The following is a 21,655-nucleotide window of genomic DNA, read 5'->3' as shown; positions in this document are numbered from 1 at the left end:
CAAGCCTCTTCCATGGAGCCTTACTCTCTTGAGCATTCCGTTGAGAGGTGATCCTATTGGGTCCTCTGATGAGGATATCCAAGAATTTTGTTGATACTGGGCTTCTGTGCTGATAATATAATTTTATGTGTTTATAGGGGCTACTCCTAGTGATGTAGGTATTACTAATTTAAAATATATTTACTAATTATTGATGTTAAAAAATTCACTAGGTTAAAAATGTAAGTACACATATCGTTCAAGTAATATAGAGCTCTAATAGATTCCCACGTGTCAATGCCATGGTGAAGGAAAAACTCCTTTTATAGAATTATTAAAACTCTACTTAAATTATAGGTAACTTATCTAGGAATGAAGATCAAAATTATATGTGTAAAAAGGAACACTTATACCTACTAATTCTATTTATAAACTTAAAGAAAACGCTAAGTGTTTCTAAACTAGCTTTACATAGAAGAGTTCAAATTATATGAAAATCCTTCTTCTTGCAATGAGATCATAATCTGTGTAGGAATCAAATGTTTATAAATTTAAATGTAGTTTTGTGACAAATAGGGGCATACCTATTCTTTACCCTCTTTTGAGTGTATAAAGAACATTGGCTAACCTAGAGTTAAGTTCCTAAATCATTGGTTATGCTGGGTAGATTCTAGTCTTTCACCTTAGAGTACACACGTAAGCACTAAATTTGGCTAACCTAGCTTTACGTTCCAAAACCTAAATCAAGTTAGTTAAGGCTCTAGCCTATTACCCTAGAATCACCAATTTACACCCATCAAAACTTATCTCCCAATCTATTTGCGCTCACCCCAAGATTACTTTTTCTTCATTTTAAAGGTTAGTGTGGTAATTACTAATTGAGGAAAAGCATAGCCCTTGTGGGTCATTAAGCTCCCGGGTCAGTACGTTTTCACAATATGTTTTAACTTATGAATTGGTCAAATTGCATAAATAAATTAAGCATGAAGTAATATATCATCACAATATTGAAATTAAAGCAATTCTAAACAGTGCTAATCCAACACAAGATTATTTCTCATCTCAAGGAGAAAAATAAAAAAAAAACTACTCATATTTTATGGAAAAAAGATATTTAAAATCAGGTTTACACAATAAAGTTTAACAAAACTCAAATAAAAATACAAAGCACTTATCTCAAACTCCTCCCCAAGCAAATCTTCTGAAGTTCTCTGCTTCATTTTCACTCCAATAAACACATCCCTCGCTTGAAGAGGCACACCCCCACACACCCACACTTTTTACCCTTTTGAAGAGACACCCTCTTTTGATAACACTCCAAATCCACAAGAGTCACTTCAGATGCCCCTTCAAAATTTGTCCAAATACATTGCATTTTAAATAAAGTTGATTCTGGCGCCTAGGTGCCAGTCTCCTAGAAAATGACTTAACTATCTAACGCCTAGGCACCAGCTCAAAATTTTCTTCTTTGCTCCATTTGACTCCAAATTGCTCTATTTTCACTGCCTTAGTTCTAATTGCTTAACCTATTGTAATTGAATAATAAAAAAAAATACTTACGATTAAAGTGCAATATCACAAAAATAAGCATTAAATGCATATAAAAAAAATTTTTCAGGCATGTCAAAATCCCCCAAACTTCACCGTTACTTGTCCTCAAGCAACTCTCCTATTTTGTGAACCATATGCTTTAACTTATGGTATTGGGTTTCATTAACGATTCCTATAGTTTTGCCCCATAAATGAGATAGTGTAACTTTAGAACAATTTTCAACAACTCGGGTTAGAACTAGGGTATAAGAATATCTAGTAATCAAGTTAGGAATTCTGATTTGCTATTCATTTCAAAAATAATTGTAAATTGTTAGATTTAGGAGTTATAAAATACTTAAAAGATATAATTATATGAGAACTTTATTAGTAAAGATTTGACCAATACATTTTAAATTGAAAATAAGCTCAAATGTGTAATTAGGTTTCTTCCATTAAGGTGATTCAAGTGAAGCCAATTTTTAATTAGGCATATCCTCAAGCTTCTCTCCATAATTTTTCTTTTTTTACTTTTCTTTTTCTTTTCTTTCAAGATCTTTTTAATCCTTACTTTTTATGTGAGAATTACTATATATGAATAGCATTTAATGATTTTGAACTTCACCATTCTCCTCTTAAAGTTAAAAACTTATCACACTTCTTTACTTAATAATTTGTATTAGTTTTAAAAAAGATGTTTCATAGTCTCAACTCTTTTTAAAGTGTAAATATAAGATTCCTAATATGTCAAAAATACAATGTTTCTACTATAAATAGTAAAAGCATATCCCTATTCCGTTATATTAAATATCTTAACTCTAGAACTACCCCTTTTCACCCAAAAAATTTAACTTAAGTCTACTATAACATTCATAGAATCAAAAATATACTTCCCTAAAGATAACACTACATATCATAGATTATTTCAAAATAATTATTAAATGTAGTCTATTGAGGATACATAAAAATTAGTTTTTTTAAATTTTTTCTCTCTCCCAAACTTAATTTTTAAATACTTTAAAACATTTAATACAAAAATTTATGTAGGAAGAAAATTTTACTAAATTATTTTCTATCAAGAGTCCTAAATATGAGAAGTATATATGTATCAAATGGTAAAGATGAGTGTGCAGCAGCAAGTAAATCTCAATTAAACATGTTATACCATGAAAGATTAAAAAGTTAAAAAAAATTACTCTATTACACAAGTAGCATATATATGAACTAGAGCAAAAAAGAAACATTAGTGCAGTAAGAAAAAAAGTATAGAATCCAAAAATCATTAGTAACAAATAACACTAAGTCCAGTACCACTAAATACCTAAAAGTAGAATAACGTAGTCATAGATCTACTACTCTTCATCATCCTCATCATCCTCATCATCATCCTCATCTTCATCCATAGGATTGCAACGTTCAAACTCCATAGTCTTATCTCCTTTAAGAAAGTTCAAAAGAGAAGTATTGAAACTCTCTTTGTAAGCACTTTCCATTTAAGATAAGAATCAAAGTTTTCCAAATGATCTTCAATGTTTCCCGAAGATGGTATAAAAGGTCCCCTAAAATCCAAACCCCATACATAAAAAATTTCAACTTCTAAAGTAAAATTTAGGGGCATTTTATTCCTTTTAGAAGTATTGCCTAACGTCCTTAAATAAAGTAGGCCAATAAATTCCAGATTGTAAGATCTTTAATGTAGTTCTATCGACTCCCAAATGTCCCCCAAACTCAGAATCATGACATTTTTGAATAATTTCGTGGGTTTCTTCAAATGGTACACATCTTAGAATAACTTTATACTTATATTTCTTATATTAATAAGGGTTGTCCCAAAAGTAAGATTTGGTATCATACATAAATTTTTTCATTGTTGGTATGTTAATATGACAAGTACAAAATCACTTACTACATACTTCACAATCTCTTCATACCATGGAACACACCACTCAGACATAGCGTATAACTGTTTATTAGGAAAACTTTCATTTATTTCATCATCAAGATTACCATATTTTTCCGTTCAAGCCTTGATAAATGATCAACAAATTAATTATCAGATCTCTTTCTATCAATCACCCTAAAATCAAATTCATGCATTAGCAGGACTCACCTAGTTAATCTTGATTTAACAACTTTCTTCAGCATAAGATATTTAATCACATAATAATCAGTATGAACTCTACATTTTGTTCTAATTAGATATGGTCCAAATTTAACGATAGTATATACTATTGTAAATGGTTCCTTTTTAGTAGAAGTATAATTTATCTGAGTTTGACTAAGAGTTTTGCTGGCATAGTATATAACTTTGAAAGCCTTATCATATTTTTGCCCTAACACAACCACAATAACATAATCACTCGCATCACACATTAATTCAAATGGTTTTACCCAATGAAGTGAAACAATAATAGGTGTGGTGATTAATTTTTACTTTAATAAATTGAAGGCATTTAGGCATTCCTATTTGAAATTAAATATCACTTCTTTTTTCAAAAGATAAAATAAAAGCTTGGCAATTTTTTAAAGATCTTTAATATATCACTTGTACAAACCAGCATGTCCTAAAAAACTCCTAACTCCTATCACTATAGTAGGAGGAGGTAGTTTAGAAATAACTTGTATTTTAGTTGTATCTACTTCCATACCACTTTCAAAAACTTTATTCTCTAAAATAATTCCTCATGTAACCATAATTTGACATTTTCCCAATTGAGAACTAGATTTTTTTTCCTCGCGGTATTTTAAAACTCTCGCTAAATGATCTAAACAAGAATCAAAGGAGGTTCCAAAAATTGAAAAGGCATTCATGAAAACTTCAATTCCTTTCTCAATTAAATCACAAAAAATAAACAACATGAACCTTTGAAAAGTTGCAAGTGCATTGCAGAAACCAAAAACATTCTTCTAAATGAAAATGTTCCATAGGGAATTATGAATATTGTCATTTCTTGGTCCTCAGAAGCTATAAGTATCTGGTGGTATCCTGAATATCCATCCAAAAAATAGAAATATTGATGCTTAACTAGCCTATCCAAAATTTGGTTTAGAGAAGGTAGAGGAAAGTGATATTTCCTTGTGGAGAGAATTAATTTTTTATAATTAATAAAAATTTTCCACCCAGTGACTTGTCTTGTTAGAGTTAATTTATTTCATTCATTTACAGCTACAGTCACTTCTGCTATCTTAGGAACGTAGTGTATCAGACTACAAGCATTGTCAAAAATAAAATAGATGATTCCAACATCTAACCATTTTAAAATTTATTTTTTTACAACTTCATTCATGATATGATTCATTCTCCTTTAAGGTTATGCCCTAGACTTATTATTAGCTTCCATTAAAATCCTATGCATAGATATTGAACGACTGATTTCTTTAATATCAGCTAACATCGATCCATAAGATTTCTTATAATTTCTTAAAGTTTCCATTAATTTTTCTTCTTGAATATGAGTGAAATATGAGGATAATATAACCAGTAGTGTAGATGAGTTTTCTAGAAAAGCATACTTTATATGCATAGGGAGTACCGTCATCTCTAGTTCAAGGGGTTCTTCAATAGAAGGAATGAGAGGTTTACTATTTACTATAGTTCTTATTATCCTATTTTAACTTCACAACTTTCTCTAAATTAGTTATTACTTAAATAATCAATAATCTCTATTCTATAACACTCATCTTCTCTTTCCTTAGTTGGATACTTCATTGACTTTAACACATTGAAAGTGACTTCCTGGTCATTAGCGCCATGATTAACTCTCCTTTCTGAACATCTATAATAGCTCGTCCCGTAGCAAGGAAATGTTTCCCTAAAATGATTGGTATTTGTTTATTTTCCTCCATATTTAATATGATAAAATCTACCTGGAAGATACATTAATCTAACTTCACAATTACATCTTTTATAACCCCTTTTGAATATGTGATCGATCGATCGGCTAACTGAAGGGTTACAATTGTAGGAGAAATATCTTTTAAGCATAACCTTCTGAATATTGATAAGGGCAAGAGGTTAATGATAGCTCCTAAATCACATAGAGCTTTTCCACATAATCTTTCTCCTATCGTACAAGGAATAGAAAATTTATCAGAATCTTTAAATTTTTTAGGAAGCTTTTTCTGAATTGTTGTGCTACACTCCTCACTAAGTGCAATGATCTCGTGATCTCCTAACTTCAATTTCTTATTTAGGATAACCTTCATAAACTTAACATAACTGGGCATTTGCTCGGACACTTAAGCAAAAGGGATGTTGATTGTAAGCTTCTTAAATATCTTCATAAATTTTGAAAATTATTGATTTGACTTCTATTGTCTAAGTTTATGAGGAAATGGAGGTGGTGGTTTCTCTAAATTGATCCTAGTTGGAGAGATAGGTTTTTCCATATCCTCAGGAACATTTTCATGTTTTTCAATTTATTTAATCCCTTTCTCAACTTTAGTCCCTTTTTGAATTCCAACATTTAATTCCCTTCCACTCCTGAGTTGGACAGCTTTAACTTATTTTTTATTAGTCTCTTTAGGGTTTATCTTAGTATTGCTAGGAAGCATTCCTTGGGTCCTATTGCAAAGTGAGTTAGCAATTTGTCTCAGATGATTCTTTATATTTCTAATTGTAGAATTCTAACTTTGTAATTGATTTCCCATTTGCAACACCACTTCCTTTATAAACAACTTCTGCTCTTTAAATTGTTGGTTATTTTTAAAGCCAGAAGGATAAGAAGGTCTATAGTTAGTACTACCCTGGTTGTTCTAGTTTCCTATAGGGTTAACTTCATTCTTTCCTTAGTGTTGGTTTCCACCCCTAGAGTTTTTATTTCGGTTAAAGTTTGGGTGGTTTTTCTATCCTGAGTTATATAATTGGAATACAGGTTGTTGGGTCAGTTATTGATAAAATTTAAAGTCTTGAATGACTGTGATTGAGAATCATTCATTTGTCCCAATGAGTTTTTCTCACTCACTGAGGTGTTTGAGTAAGTACATTCTAAATTGGTCTAACTTCCTAGATATTATGGCAACCTGAGAAGTCAAAAAAGAGACCACATTAGTATTATGAATACTAGCTACTTTCTTATGATTTACCCTTTTATAGAGCCATTAAAAGTTGTTGATAGCCATCTATTTGATTAAAGAATGTGCTTCATCAAATGGTTTTGACATCAATGAAGCACCAGCAGCAGTGCCAATGATAGATCTAAGGGATCATACTAATTCATTGTAAAATATTGGAATAATCAATCAATCTGGCAAAGTGTCATATGGAAACTTCCTAAGGAGTTCTTTAAATGATTCTGAAGCTTCGTATATTGACTCACCTTTATATTGAGTAAATGAGGTAATATCATTTCTAAACTTAACATTTTTTAAGATGGAAAATACTTAGCTATGAATTTTTGTGCTAAATCACCCTAAGTTCTGATAGATCCAGGTGCTAGCTAAAGAGTTCAGTTCAACCACATCTTAGCTTTATCCCTTAAGAAAAAGGGACAAAGTCTACATCTAACAACATCATTTGACACGCCATCGTACTTAAATGTAGCACATAATTTTAGAGAACTAGCTAAATTTAAGTTTGGATCCTCAGATGGAGTTCCCCCAAACAGATTGTTCTTACCATTGGATTATAGTGAGTTTCAACTCAAATGAGTTACCCGCTACAACAGGAATTTGTATGATAAGGTAATTTCATCTACTGTAGGGTTTGCATAATCCCTTGAAGGTCTTTGTACGTGATGAAGTTCATTTCAAAATTTTAATCATCTAAGGTGTTATGTGATGTGTTCACCATCTCTTTTAAATTTTGAAGTTCTTTTTATTTTCAAAATTTTCTAATATTTTGTTCTAACTCAAAATCATTAGGTAATAAATCTTTAGATGTTAAACTAAGTATATAAAAGTAAAAGTTCAAAAAAATAAAATTAACAAAACACTCAAAACTACTTAAAATATTTTTAACACACAAACAAGCACTTATACAGGTAAACAACACTACAATTTTCCTAAAATAATTCTACAGTTCAACTAAAATTTTTAAGTCAAAAGTTCTGTCGTTTCCCCAGCAACGACACAAAAAAAATGATACCGCGCTTTTGTGCTGACAATATAATTTTATGTGTTTATAGTGTCTACTCCTAGTGATGTAGGCATTACTAATTTAAAATATATTTCCTAATTATTAAAGTAAAAAAAATCACTAGGATAAAATTGCAAGAGCATACATATCGTTCAAGTAATATAACGCTTTAATTGAGTCCCAAGTATCGATCCCATGGGGAAGGAAAAACTCCTTTTATAGATTTAGTAAAACTCTACTTAAACTGCAGGTAACATTTCTAGGAATGAAGATCAAAATTATTTGCATAAAAAGGAATACTTATATCTATTATTTCTAACTTAAAGAAAATGTTAAGTGTTTCAAAACTAGCTTTACGTAGAAGAGTTCAAATTATATGGAAATCCTTCTTCTTTCAATGAGATCATAATTAGTGAAGGAGTAAAATGTTTATAGATTTAAATGTAATTTTGTGAAAAATAGAAGGATACCTATTCCTTACCCTCTTCTAAGTGCATAAAGAATATTGGCTAACCTAGAGTTAAGTTCCTAAATCATTGGTTATGTTGGGTAGATTCTAGCCTGTCACCCTAGAGTGCCCACATAAGCCCTTAATTTGGCTAACCTAGCTTTAAGTTTCAAACACTAGATCAAATTAGTTAAGGTTCTAGTCTGTCACCTTAGAATTACCAATTTACCCTGTAAAAACTTATCTCTCTATCTATTTTTACTCACCCCGAGAATTACTAGCAAGGTAGATTACAATGTGCTAGCACACCTGATAAGACTACCAACATCATTGAGCATCTGTGATGCTCTCCTTTTTTTCCTTGGAGTTGAGGGAGACTTTAGTGAGGAGACTTTAAGTGAAAGCTCTTTTGGAGCCTGAAGTCTTCCATGCCTACTACACTAAGGAGAGCATGAAGGATTTTCATATTCCACAAGACATAACTGCAGACACCTTTTCTGAGGATAACTTGTTGTTGGGTACTACAAACCACAATTGTCCTTTGTACATGTCAGCTATGATTTAAGGGACACCTCTGAACCAAATATTAGTTGATCCCAGTGCATCCATTAATATAATTAGCGTGTGCACCCTTGAGTTGGTTTCATTAGGCATGTGATGGTTATGCTCCAATAGGATCATGTTAAATGGCTTCAACGAAAAGTGGGAGAAGACCTTAGAGTCCATAACCCTTCCCCTCTAATTCAGAGAATTTAAGAGTGAAGTCATGTTCCATCTCATCAACAGGAAAATGTCATTTTAAGCTTTGTCACACAACCCTGGATTCATGAATATGTTATGGTACCTTTGAATTTCCATCAATGCATTAAATATATGCATTGAGGAGAAGAGTTTTCGATTTTGGGTAATGTCTAACTCTTGTCAGTAAACAAAGTGGGTATAGATGATGTCACGAAGTATTATGCTCCTCATAATAAGTGTCTTTACCTTCTTATAGCACCTTAGGATGTTTGGGGGTCCCTCCTCTTACTATTCCTTGCTTGATCAAAGGAAAAGAATTAGAAAAGTGGGAGGAAAGGTTATGTACCTCACTCTTAATGAAGCCAAGTAAAAGGCTCCCTAATATACCAACCTTTAAATTTACCATCTGTATTGATTTTGACATAGACTCTTGGGTAGAAGAAACCCTTCAGGTAAACAAACTTGAAGGTTCACATTGTAGTACTTCGTATGACTTTGATGAAGAAATTCTATGGTCACCATCTATGGTCATGGCTCCTCGTCTGACTAAGTTGGCTTTAGCGGATGAACTGTTGATTATCGACCAGGTACCACGGGGCCACTGTAGAGAACTAAGAGTTGAGTGTGTTTCTACCGTTAAGAATCTCAAGGCCTTCTTTGCACATCTTAGACCCAAGTTTATGAAGAATGGCATTTTATTTTATCAAGTTTATTCTCATATAACCAATGCTGATGTAATGCCCTTATAAGATGATAATGAGAAAGTGAAGGACATCCCTCTTTCATATTATTGTTTGCCTCTCATTCATAAACTTCTAGATGATGGGTTATTACTTGAAAGGTGGTATGTTAACCAAGCCAAACTATGTAAGGCTTTGTGGGAGAATTGACCTCCAGAAGGCAAATTTAGACTAGGATATGTCAAGAGGGGGGAATGATACTAAGACCCTCAATGCCTCATGTATGATGATCTCCTCATCTCATAATAGTGAGGGCTCTCTTCCTCCAATGATGGGGAACTTGAGGTCAAAGAGGCCCCTCCTAAGTTTGAGGATGGCGTTCTTTGACCGTTGATGAGTGATTGAGATCAATCTTGGTATGGTTGGTGATCCTAGTCCAACTTATATTAGTAAGCTTTTCTTAGATTCAATGGCTTATAAAATTGCAAAAATACTAAAAGTGTTTTGTGCCAACCTTTTGTGTGGGATATTACACTTGTGTTTTGTTCTCATTAACCTTCAGGTCTGAAGCTTCCGTTCCTTTGGAAGTCAAATTGCCTTTATTTCCTTCCTTTGGAAGTCGAATTTTCTTTGTTGTGGTATTTTATACACCATTGTTTAATGCTTTGTGCGTTGACCTTCAGGTTCGGGTAGCCCTGCCTCTGAAAGTGGTTAGCCCTCTAAGTGGACATTAACCCATTGTATTTTTATGATTTATGTATCGACCTATGGGTCCAGGCGGTCCTTCTTTCAGAAGTGGCTAGCCTTCTACGTGGGTATTCACCCAGTGTCTTTTTGCATTTTATGCATCGACCTTTTGGTCCAGGCGGCCCATCCTCAAGAAGTGCCTAGCTTTCTTTATGGGTACTCACCCACCTTATTTTACACATTATGTGTTTACCTCCAGGTCCAAGCATGGGCATTCACCCACCTTGTTTTTATTATGCTTTACGCATTAACCTTTGGTCCAGGTAGCTCTTCCTTCAAAAGTGGCTAGCCTTCTTTGTGGGTATTCACTCACCTTATTTTACGATTTATACATTGACCTTCGGGTCTGGGCGGCCCTTTCGTCAGAAGTGGTTAGCCTTTTTCGTAGGTATTCACCCACCTTATTTTATGATTTGCACATTAACCTTTGGGTCCTGGCAGCCCTCCTTTGGAATTGGCTAGCCTTCTTCATGGGTGTTCACCCACTATTGTTTTACGCTTTATGTGCCGACACTTGGGTCTAGGTGGCCTTTCCTTCAAAAGTGGCTAGCCTTCTTCATGGATATTCACCCTTTGTGCTTTATGCTTTATTCATTAACCCTCGGTCGAGACAACCCTTCCATTGAAAGTAGTTAACCCTCTTTGTAGGATATCACCCATGTGCTTTTACACTTTGTGCATCGACCCTGAGGTCGTGACTCTTTCTTTGAAAGAATGACTTACCCTCGTATAGATTTTCACTCATTTCTTTTATGCCTCGCTCGCCGGCCCTTAAGTCTGACAATCCTTGTCAAGAAGTTGACTTACCTTTTGTATGAATTTTCACCAATCTCCTTTATGCCTCACAAGTCAACCCACATGGTCTAGTAGCCCTTCCTCTCAAAGTTGAGCTACCTTCATTGTTCATTGATGAAAACGAATCTCGTTCAATGCCCTCTATCAATGGGGTGATGCTTGAAGAGATATTTTCTTAGCCTCTTTTTCATGTACTCATTTTACTTTATGAGGAAACTATTTCTTAAGCACATGCACTTTGTAATCAAGTTTCAGAGCAATAATGAATGTGTGTTTTTGATATCACTTCATTATGTGAGCTGCTTATGGTGATTACCTTGCATCTATCTAAGGAACACTCATAGTTCAAATAGTTTCATGTACGAGAAACTTTATATTTCTATTTATTTCATTTTTGGCTCACATTTCAGGGAAAGTGGAAGTCCTACGGGCGTCTTATACTTGGTTTGACAAACAATCAATATAATAGAAGTCTTGTCATTCTCTTATCCTATCTATCGCCGATCCACTCTACACTGGGTTCAAAGACTATTATACCTGTTCGCCGTGAGTATGGTTGATAAACACATCTCGTTCATCCTCATGAATGTGGAATGCATACTTATCCCACTTGCTTTGAACGAATGCAATTAAGATCCTTTTATGGATGTGGTTTAGCTTAAAGGCTATACATTTTCATGGGTAGACCATCACCATAGTCTAACCCTACCATTACACCCCCACAGTGCAAGCAATTCTTATCGTCGTGATTGGAGGAGGTAGGTTGCATCTGGTACAACACTCAACTTACCTACCTAATATGTGTCTAGGCCGAGTACCTTCATACCCGCATTAAATCTTTAGTTGTATCACCTCATTAGATGTTTGACAAAAGCCCCTTCTAAAGGTTGGGCTACAACAATCCACGTCACATAAGGGCTACTCTACTAGCCTTTGGGGAATCCATGATGAGGGTCACTTTGTTAGAGCTAGAAGAAGTACTTCAAAGATGAATCAATGTGTTTGTACAACCATTGGGCCCGATTACTTCCTGAAGCCATTCTAACAGGAATTATCTCATCAAATTCAAGGAATCCCCCGCGAGGATCTTGCTTGATAGATTCCTAGAAAGGGTATCCCACATGAGCTGGATCACTCAGTCCACTCAATCCATCTCGGTAATACAACTGATTTGGATAATCTACTATTTTGTTAGTAGAAATGTCGCCTAAATCAGAGCACTCACTCACATAGTTGATTCATACCTAATCGAGACCCTCGTTACCTGATTAGAATGTGATGTTTTACTCGATAAGGACTACTTTGCTCATTCTTGGGGAAATTAGTGGCAGGGTGATGTGCCCATGGTGTATGTTATTTTTCTGCATGTTTTATGTTAGTTTAAATCCCTGGTAACAGTGCCAAAAACTTGACCCGTCCTGAAATTACACAGTTATTTAGCTTTCAAAAATATGACAAAAAACTTGACACAATTTATATTAAAGAGTTAGTGTACAAAATCGAAATGTCATAAAATATATAAAATAGTTCATACATTAGAGGTTCTATGAAAGTGCACGTATCACTTCAAATAATATAAGGCTTTCCTTATAAACTATAGTATCGATCCTATAGAGAAGAGAGGTAAGAAATCCCTTAGGCTAATTCTAGTCTAATACTACCAGGTCTAAGTTTGGAAAATAGAAATTTTTATGATGATATTATAAAACACAATACTCAAACTATAAAAACTAAAGTAAGAAAGGCAAGTTAAAAAAAGTTTAATGTATGCTAATTGAAATGTAACTAAAAGAACTAAGTTTACTAAACTAATTTCTAAAATTCAAAGTTAACTTTACTAAGACTAATCAAAGTTTTATGATGAAGAGTTTAAATTTTAAAAAACATCTTCCCCTTTACAATGAGTTTATGGTTAGTGAAGTAATTAAAATTTCTTAAACTTATATAAAATTGTATTGTGCCAAATAGGATCAATCCTATTTTTTACCCTATGTCGAGTGCATAAAGAACATTAGGTAATCCAGAGTTTGGTCCCAAAATCTATGGTTAGGCTGGGAGGATACTGGCTGTCACTCTAGAGCTCCTACGTCCCCTCACTTGAGGGCTAACATCTCGCTTTAGTTTCCAAACACCTGGACCAAATTGGTGATTTCAGTCTGCCACCCTAAAATCTCCAATTCTAGGCCCATCAAAATATATTTCTCTATTTATTTGCACTCAACCCCATGGACTGCGTTCTCATCCATGAAATGGAATGTGATTCTCACTTTATTGTAGAAAGCATAGCCCTTTCAGATCTTATGTTTCTCAACAAATTTTAACATTTCAATTGGTAAGTTCAAAAATTAAATGAAGATCAGAGTTTGAATCATCATTACTTGTTGACATTTAAAAACTTAAACAAATATATTAATTCTTCACACGACATTTAAAACCTTAAACAAATCAAACTCCTCCTTAAGGGAGAAAGACAAAGTAAACTACTCTGATCTCATGAGTACGATACAGCAAAACATAAATTTATATATAAAAATAAGTTTACAAAATAAGAATAAGTAAAAAAGAAAGGAAAGAACACAACTTATCTCAAACTCCTCCTTAAGAAAATCTCTTGAAGTTCCCTTGAAACACTTTCTCTCTTTACAATCAATATTGAATTCTCTCTCGCAAGGTAATGAAGAAGAAATCTCTCTTTCTCTCACCTCTTAAAAAACTTGAAGAAAATTCTCTCCACACACAATAAGACAAGACACCACACGACACCACAAGAAAAGACACCACATGACAAAAACACCACCACCATGAGACGCGTCAACCCGTTATTTTAAAGAGACACCGAATTCCTTCTTTTTCCTAAAAGACACATCTTTTCATTCCATGAGACAAATCTCTTCATCCAAGAGACATATCTCTTCATTCAAAAGCATTTCCTAAATGCTTAGATTCGTTGACCCACTCTTTCGATTTACTTAGAGCCTTCTAGAACATTTCAATATAGTCAAAAACCACCAAAAATCCCTCCATAACCGTCTCTGGCGCCTCTGGCATCGATTCTGGCACCTCTGGCGCATGTTCCTTAGATTTTGGCTATTATTATCTATATTCAAGGACCTCTGGTGCCAGTTTTGGCTCCACTAGCGCCACCCTGCAACAGCTCCACCAATTCGCTCCATTTCGCTCCATTTGGCTCCGTTTTACTCTATTTCAGTTGCATTTCGTTCCTAACAGTTATACATACAAGATAAGCATGAAAACAACATTTCTTTAAAGTGTAATTTCTTTCAAAAATATGTGAGGAATGTAAAGGAAATTAAGCATAGAATACATATCAAAATATGCGAGGTCAGAATTTTCTTTCTTGCTCGTTTTTACTCCAAATTACACCATTTTTGCATCCTTTTCTCCAAAATTCCATTTCTTGTATCTGAAGCCAAAAATATGCAAAATACATTCTTTTAATGTGTAATATCATTAAAACAACATAAAATATATATGAAAAAGTAGGTAATTTTTAGGCGTGTCAAAATCCCCAAGCTTAAACGTTCCTTGTCCTCAAATAACACTACAACTTTAAAAATATGCTGATTTATGTTAGTGTTGACTACAACTTTAAAAATATGCTGATTTATGTTAGTGGGTTTCTTTAAGATGTACTAAAATTTAGTTCTAGAAATGTTATAGTCCAACTTAGAAGAATTTTTAGTAAATTAGATGATATTTAAGGTATTAGAATATTTGGTATTAAGCTATATGAATCCTGATTTTCTATTTAATTCAGAAATAATTGAAATTTTTCCAAACTTTGGATTCTTACAAAAATATTAATTTCAAACTTTATGACATCTACAAAAAATAATTTTAATAATACTTTATGAAATTAAGCTTAGGATTGATTCTAAGCTTTCTCCTTAGAAAGATTTAAGTGAAATCAATTTTTAATTAGGTCCTAATCCTCAAGCTGCTCCTCCCATTTTTATACTTTTCTTTTTCTTTCTTTTTTTCTCTTAATTTTCGTTTTCTTTTTTTTCTTTTTCTTTTCTTTTTCTTCTTTTTCTTTTTCTAGGTGTTTTCTAGGTGAGAATTACTATATCTGGATAGGCCTTTAATAATTTTGAATTTCACTATCCCTTTTATAAAGTTAAAAACTTATTTTCTTTCCTTAACTTTAATATTAGAAAAAGAATTTTTAATTGAGTCTAAATTCTTAAAAATTATTATTCTAAAAATCCTTAATTTTTTAAAAATTCAATTTTTCCTACTATAAATAGTAAAATCATTTTCCTACTATTCTCTACTAAACATCTTAACTTTAGTTTTATCCTTTTTACTAAATTCCTTATTAAGTTTTCCTATTGCATTTTCTATACTTAAAATTTTAATAACCTTAAAATAACTCCACAAAAAAAATCAAAATAAAATTAATTTGTAGTTTCTTTGAGGACAAATAAAGTTCAACTTCAATTTTTTTTTCCCTCAAACTTAAATTTTTAAATATTTTGGAGTCAATTCCATAAAATGTAGAAGGAAAAAAATCTAAATCTACCAACCACTATAACATCCTATCAAATTCATATACATGCATAATCATGATAGAATGATTATAGAAGAAAGTAAATCTAGCCTAAAATATGCTTACATTAATATTAAACTAAAAAGAAGTATACTAACTTTAAATTTTATTTTTCTTCCTACCCCCAAACTTGGTTTTAAACATGTATAACATTCAATACAGAAAATATAAGCATGAAGAAAATAGTTTAGAAATTTCGCCTACCACAAATGTATATCAAAAACATCTATAAGTATTCATCGGGATAGAAATGGTGTAGCAAAATATAAATCTAAACTAAACATGCGAGAAAAAAAATTAAAAAAGTCTAACTAGCATAACAGGTATCAACATAGGAATATAAATATGTTCTTCAAGTTCTATATAAAGTTGTAGCACAAACACAATCATAAAACACAAACATAACACACATACTAAATAAGGTTAATTCTTCCTTTAACTCATCGCATCTCACTAACTTACTCTCAATTTCTAAGAGAATCACTACACATATATACTGGTACTTTTTAGCTGATTTTATAGAGTATAATCCCAAAGAAAAGATTATCCCTGATATATTAGCTCATGTGCACCAACCTCAGACTTAACCATATCCCTTTAATTATGCACCTCTAAAATTTATAAGGATAGTGTAATTTCATCCACATGTTACTCATCAAATAGGTTTGCAAATCCTATCAAATGAAAACAAAGTTAGAGAAAAGAAGTAATAAAATTGAGATGGAACTGTCACTATTAAAATTTATGATGTCTCTTATAAAACTCAAGTCCGAGTGAGATCCGAGTCGTAGTTGACTCGTCAATCCAACTACTATATGAGAGCATAAAGGAGTCAAGAATCAATAATAAGTTATGGAATCACTTCACTTATGACTCATCAAATTGAAATCAAATCACTAACAATCCAAACATCCATCAATATCAATCAGACTGATCAATCCATGTTAAAGCAAACACAATACGACACAAAAAATCATAACTCGTAATCATACTAAATTAAACCACACTGATAAATATGGGTTTCCTCCCATAAAACACTTGGTTTAATGTCACCAACCCTACAAATGATTCCTCCTGGATCAAAATTCCATTTAAGTAATCCTTGATCAATCGCCCAATCTTTTCCAAATCTAGGGATTCCTACAAAATCCTCAAATTTTAATTTCTCTTTTAGCTTTTCTTTTTCAAATTGATTTAAATAATTGCTCCTCATGTTTCTTTCAAGATCCAACATTCTTCTAATGGTTTTCTCAATTTGCATATTAATATCATCCTTAAGATTTATAAGAAATGGATCTTTGTATGATACTTCAAGTTCTCCCAAATTTTAAATCGGATTCTCTCTAGATAATTCAAATTTTGTATCAAATTCTTCTAGGTCACTCTTCTATTCAGGGTTGTTTTTCAATTCCTCCCCTCGGGATATTATTATATGATATATTGTTGGCTCAATTATCTCCTTCATAAAGCTAGATATTGCATGATCCTTAAACTTAATTTTTCCATCAAGAGCCTCCTTCTTAAACTTCACAACATTGGACATTTGTTCTAATGCCTTGAAAAACTGAGTATTTATAGTTGATTTCCTGAATTCTTCTATAAATGTTAAGAATTGCTTGTCAAATTCTTGTATCTATATTCCTTGAGAAAATGGCGGAGGTGGTCTTTCTATATTTATCTTGGTTGATGAAATAAGTTTTTCTAATTCCTTAAGAATTTCATCCAATGGTCTTTCAATCTCTTTATCCTCATTTATTAACTCAAAGTTCTTTTGAAAAATATCCCCGAATTCTCTTCTAAGTCTTAATTCAATAACTTTATCTTGCTCATCATTATTCTCCTTAAGATTTATCTCAGGGTCACTAGGTAAAATCTCTCGGGGTAACTGTTAATTGCATTAATAATCTGCTCCAGTTGGTTTTCCATATTCCTAATTGTGGCCCCTTGACTTTGTAATTGTACTCCTTGAATTTTCAGCTGACTCTCCATTTGAATAACAACTTTTTCTAATAAATCCTTCTCCTCATTCTGTAGGTAGAAGTTAAAATTATGAGGAAAAGAGAGTTAATTGTTAAGATCACCCTGACTATTCTAATTACATGTTTGATTAAATTGATTATCTCCCCAAAATTGGTTTTCTCCTCCAAAATTATCATTCTAGTCAAATTTTGAATAATTTTCCTAACCTAGGCTGTAATAATCAGAATAAGGATTGTGTATCTCATGACCAGTTTTAATCCATTGTCTAAATAAATATTCTTGAATAATTAGGGTTCCATGCCCATTATAATCCAAATTTGAATATTCATAATTTTGTTGATCTGTCATTTCTACATTAAATTCATGGAGTCTTTTCTAATTCATCATCCTACTAAAAGTTCTCTTTAAATCCGAGTTGTATAATCTAAGGTCTATAGCTCCTGAACTACACATACAAATCAAAAGACTTAACTAGTAGGACAGATATCAAAAATAATTTTGGCATTCTTTTTTTTTTCTTGAAAAAACACACAATAATTATACGCACTATATAATAAAATGATAATTTCTAAATCTAAGTCTTACATGTTTAACTAAAATTCTCTTAAAGTTATTGTCGACGTTTCCACGACAACGACGCCAAAAACTTGATGCACCCCTGGTGTGTGTTATTTTTCTGCATCTTTTATGTCAATTTAAATACCTTGTAACAGAGCCAAAAACTTGACCCGTCTGAAAATTACACACTAATTTAGCTTCAAAAAATATGGCCAAAAAATTGACTCAATTTATATTAAGTAGTTAATGTGCAAAATTGAAATGTTATAAAAAATATAAAATAGTTCACGCACTAGAGGTTCTAACGTAAGTGCACGTATCATTTCAAGTAATATAGGGCTTTCTTTAAAAACCCCGGTATCGATCCCACAAAAAGTGAGGTAAGAAATCACATAGGCTAATTCTAGTCTACTACTATCAGGTCTTAGTTTGGAAGGTGGAAATTCTCATGATGATAACGTAAAACACAATATTCAAACTATAAAAATTAAAGTAAGAAAGATAAGTTAAAATGAGTTTAATGTATGCTAACTGAAATGTAACTAAGAGAACTAAGTTTACTAAACTAATTTCTAAACTTCAAAGTTAAATTTACTAAGACTAAACAAAGTTTTGTGATGAGAGTTCAAATTTAAGAAAGCTTCCTTTCCCTTTACAATGAGTTTATGGTTAGTGAAGTAATTAAAATTGTTTAAACTTTATAAAATTGTATTGTGTCAAATAGAAGAAATCTTATTCTTTACCCTCTGTCGAGCACATAAAGAACATTGGATAATCCAAAATTTGGTCCCTAAATCCGTGGTTAGGCTGGGAGGACACTGACTTTCACTCTAGAGCTCCCACGTCCCCTCGCCTGAGGGCTAACATCTCGCTTTAGTTTCCAAACACTTGAACTAAATTGAGGATTTTAGTCTGTCACCCTAAAATCTTCAATTTTACGTCCATCAAAGTATATTTTCTTATTTATTTGCACTCAACCCCATGTACTACATTCTCATCCATGAAATTGAATGTGATTCTCACTTTGTTCTAAAAAACATAGCCATTTCAGATATTATGTTTCTCAACAAATTTTAACATTTAAATTGGTCATATCAAAAAGTAAATAAAGATCAGAGTTTGAATCATCATAATTTATTGATATTTAAAACCTTAAACAACAATATTAATTTATCACAAAACCATATCTTATTGTAGGGAGAAGGACAAAGAAGACTATTGAGAATTCATGAGAAAGATACGAAAAAATATGAATTTTATATGTAAAAACAAGTTTGTAAAACAAAGAAATGAAGGAATACAACTTATCTCAAACTCATTCTCAAACAAATCTCTTGAAGTTCCCTTGAAGCACTTTCTCTCTTTATAATCAACACTGAATGCTCTCTTAGAAGTGTAATGAAGAAGAAAACTCTCACTTTCCCTCTCCTCTTATAAAACTTGAATAAAATCCTCTACACACACAACACTCCACACCACATACAATAAGACGAGACACCACACAACACCACAAGACAAGACACCGCACCATAAAAACACCATCACCATGAGAGGCGCAAATCCCTGTATTTTAAAAAGACACAAAATTCCTTCTTTTTCCCAAAAGGCACATCTTTTCATTCCAACAGACAAATCTCTCCATCCAAGAGACATATGTCTTCATTCAAGAGCCTTTCTCAAGTATTTATATTCATTGAACCACTCTATAGGGCATTTGATTTACTTAGAGCCTTCTAGAACATCTCTAAATAGTCAAAAACTACCAAAAACCTGTCCATAACCGTCTCGGGAGCCTTTGGCCCCGGTTCTGGCCCTGTTCTATGAATTTTTACACAGCATACAAAAAGTTAAGACACCACATGAAACCACAAGACAAGACACCACACGACAAAAACACCACCACCATGAGACGCGTCAGCCCCCTTATTTTAAAGAGACACCAAATTCCTTCGTTTCCCAAAAGACACATCTTTTCATTCCATGAGACAAATCTCTTCATTCAAAAGCCTTTCCCAAGTTTTTAGATACATTGATCCACTCTTTCGATTTACTTAGAGCCTTCTTAAACATCTCAATATAGTCAAAAACCACCAAAAAACCGTCCATAACCGTCTTTGGTGCCTCTGACGTCAGTTCTTGCAACTCTGATGCCTATTCTTTAGGTTTTGGCTCATATTCTCTAGATTCTGGCTCTTCTAGCACTATTTTTGGTGCCACTGCTGCCACCCTGCAGCAGCTCGATCGTTTCGCTCCATTTGGCTTTGTCTTACCCCGTTTCTGTTGTATTTTGTTTCTAACAGTTATACCTACAAGATAAGCATGAAAACAACATTTATTTAAAGTGTAATTTCATTCAAACATATGTGATGAATGTAAGGAAAATTAAGCATTAAAAGATGCATCGAAATATATCAGGTTAGAATTTTCTTTCTTGCTCGTTTTTATTCCAAAGTGCACCATTTTTGCTTCCTTCTCTCCAAAAGTTCATTTCATGTTCATGAAGCCAAAAATATACAAAATACGTTTCTTTAAAGTGTAATATCTTTAAAAATGAGCATAAAATATATATGAAAAAGTAGGAAATTTTTAGGTGTCTCACTGGGTTTGTTGAGCTAGAGCATACAAAAGCACCTTACGGTTGGACCGTCTGATGGACCCAACCTTTTATACACGTCTTCAGTATTTTGATCAACTCAGTTGATCGTATACATCATCTTGGAAATTATGGTGTGTTGATTATGGTCTTCGTTTATCTGTTATGGCCAAACAGATATGAGGTTGTTTTAATTCTCATGGATTGTCCCTAATGAAATCTAGGGAAATTTTCCTCAAATGGGCTTTTTAGTCAGGTACTTCAAAAAAATATCTCCTATAGGTTAGACTATAAACTTTACTTAAAGATGCGGGCCACTTTACTAGTCCATATGTAATCCCCAAAGTGATCATTACGATGTCGTGTGTGAAAGCACCTGAAGGTTGGATTGTCTCATGCGACAAACCAACTTTGATTCCTCTATGGTATTTTGACTGACATGATCAACTTTGCTCTTCATCTCAAAGTGCATGTCACACTAATTCAAGCCCTTTGTATCCTCGATTAATCTATGAATATGATGGGTATCTTTATGCCTATAGAAAATCTCTAGTAGGGATCACACAAAATTCCTAAGGAGGATCACCTAAAATCTCTAGTGAGGGTCGCTTCGGTAAAATCATGCAAAAGTGTTACAAGGTTGGATTGCTATAAGAATCCAACTCATTTTCAAACCTCTTCTGATTTTCTTAAGCTTGTTCACCATGTCAGAATGAGATGTTTAAATTCCCACAAAGCATTGGCGGAGCCTGAAGGGTATCACCAAACAGAGTCTTCCCATGGGTACATTAAAAAATCACCTCTCAAGCAATTCCTTTGACCTGGTTGATCCTACTCGCCATGTCAAGTCACATTTCATACTAATTTAAGCTTCATGCTAACCTAATTAGTCCATGCTTAAGCTGGGAATTTTCATGCCCGCAAAGCCCCCCGATAAGAGCCACCTTGCTAAAGTCTG

Source organism: Phalaenopsis equestris, unplaced genomic scaffold, assembly GCF_001263595.1.
Source record: "Phalaenopsis equestris unplaced genomic scaffold, ASM126359v1 Scaffold203579, whole genome shotgun sequence".
Lineage (NCBI taxonomy): Eukaryota > Viridiplantae > Streptophyta > Magnoliopsida > Asparagales > Orchidaceae > Phalaenopsis > Phalaenopsis equestris.
The sequence above is the reverse complement of the archived record's forward strand: the minus strand, read 5'-3'. Positions refer to the sequence as shown.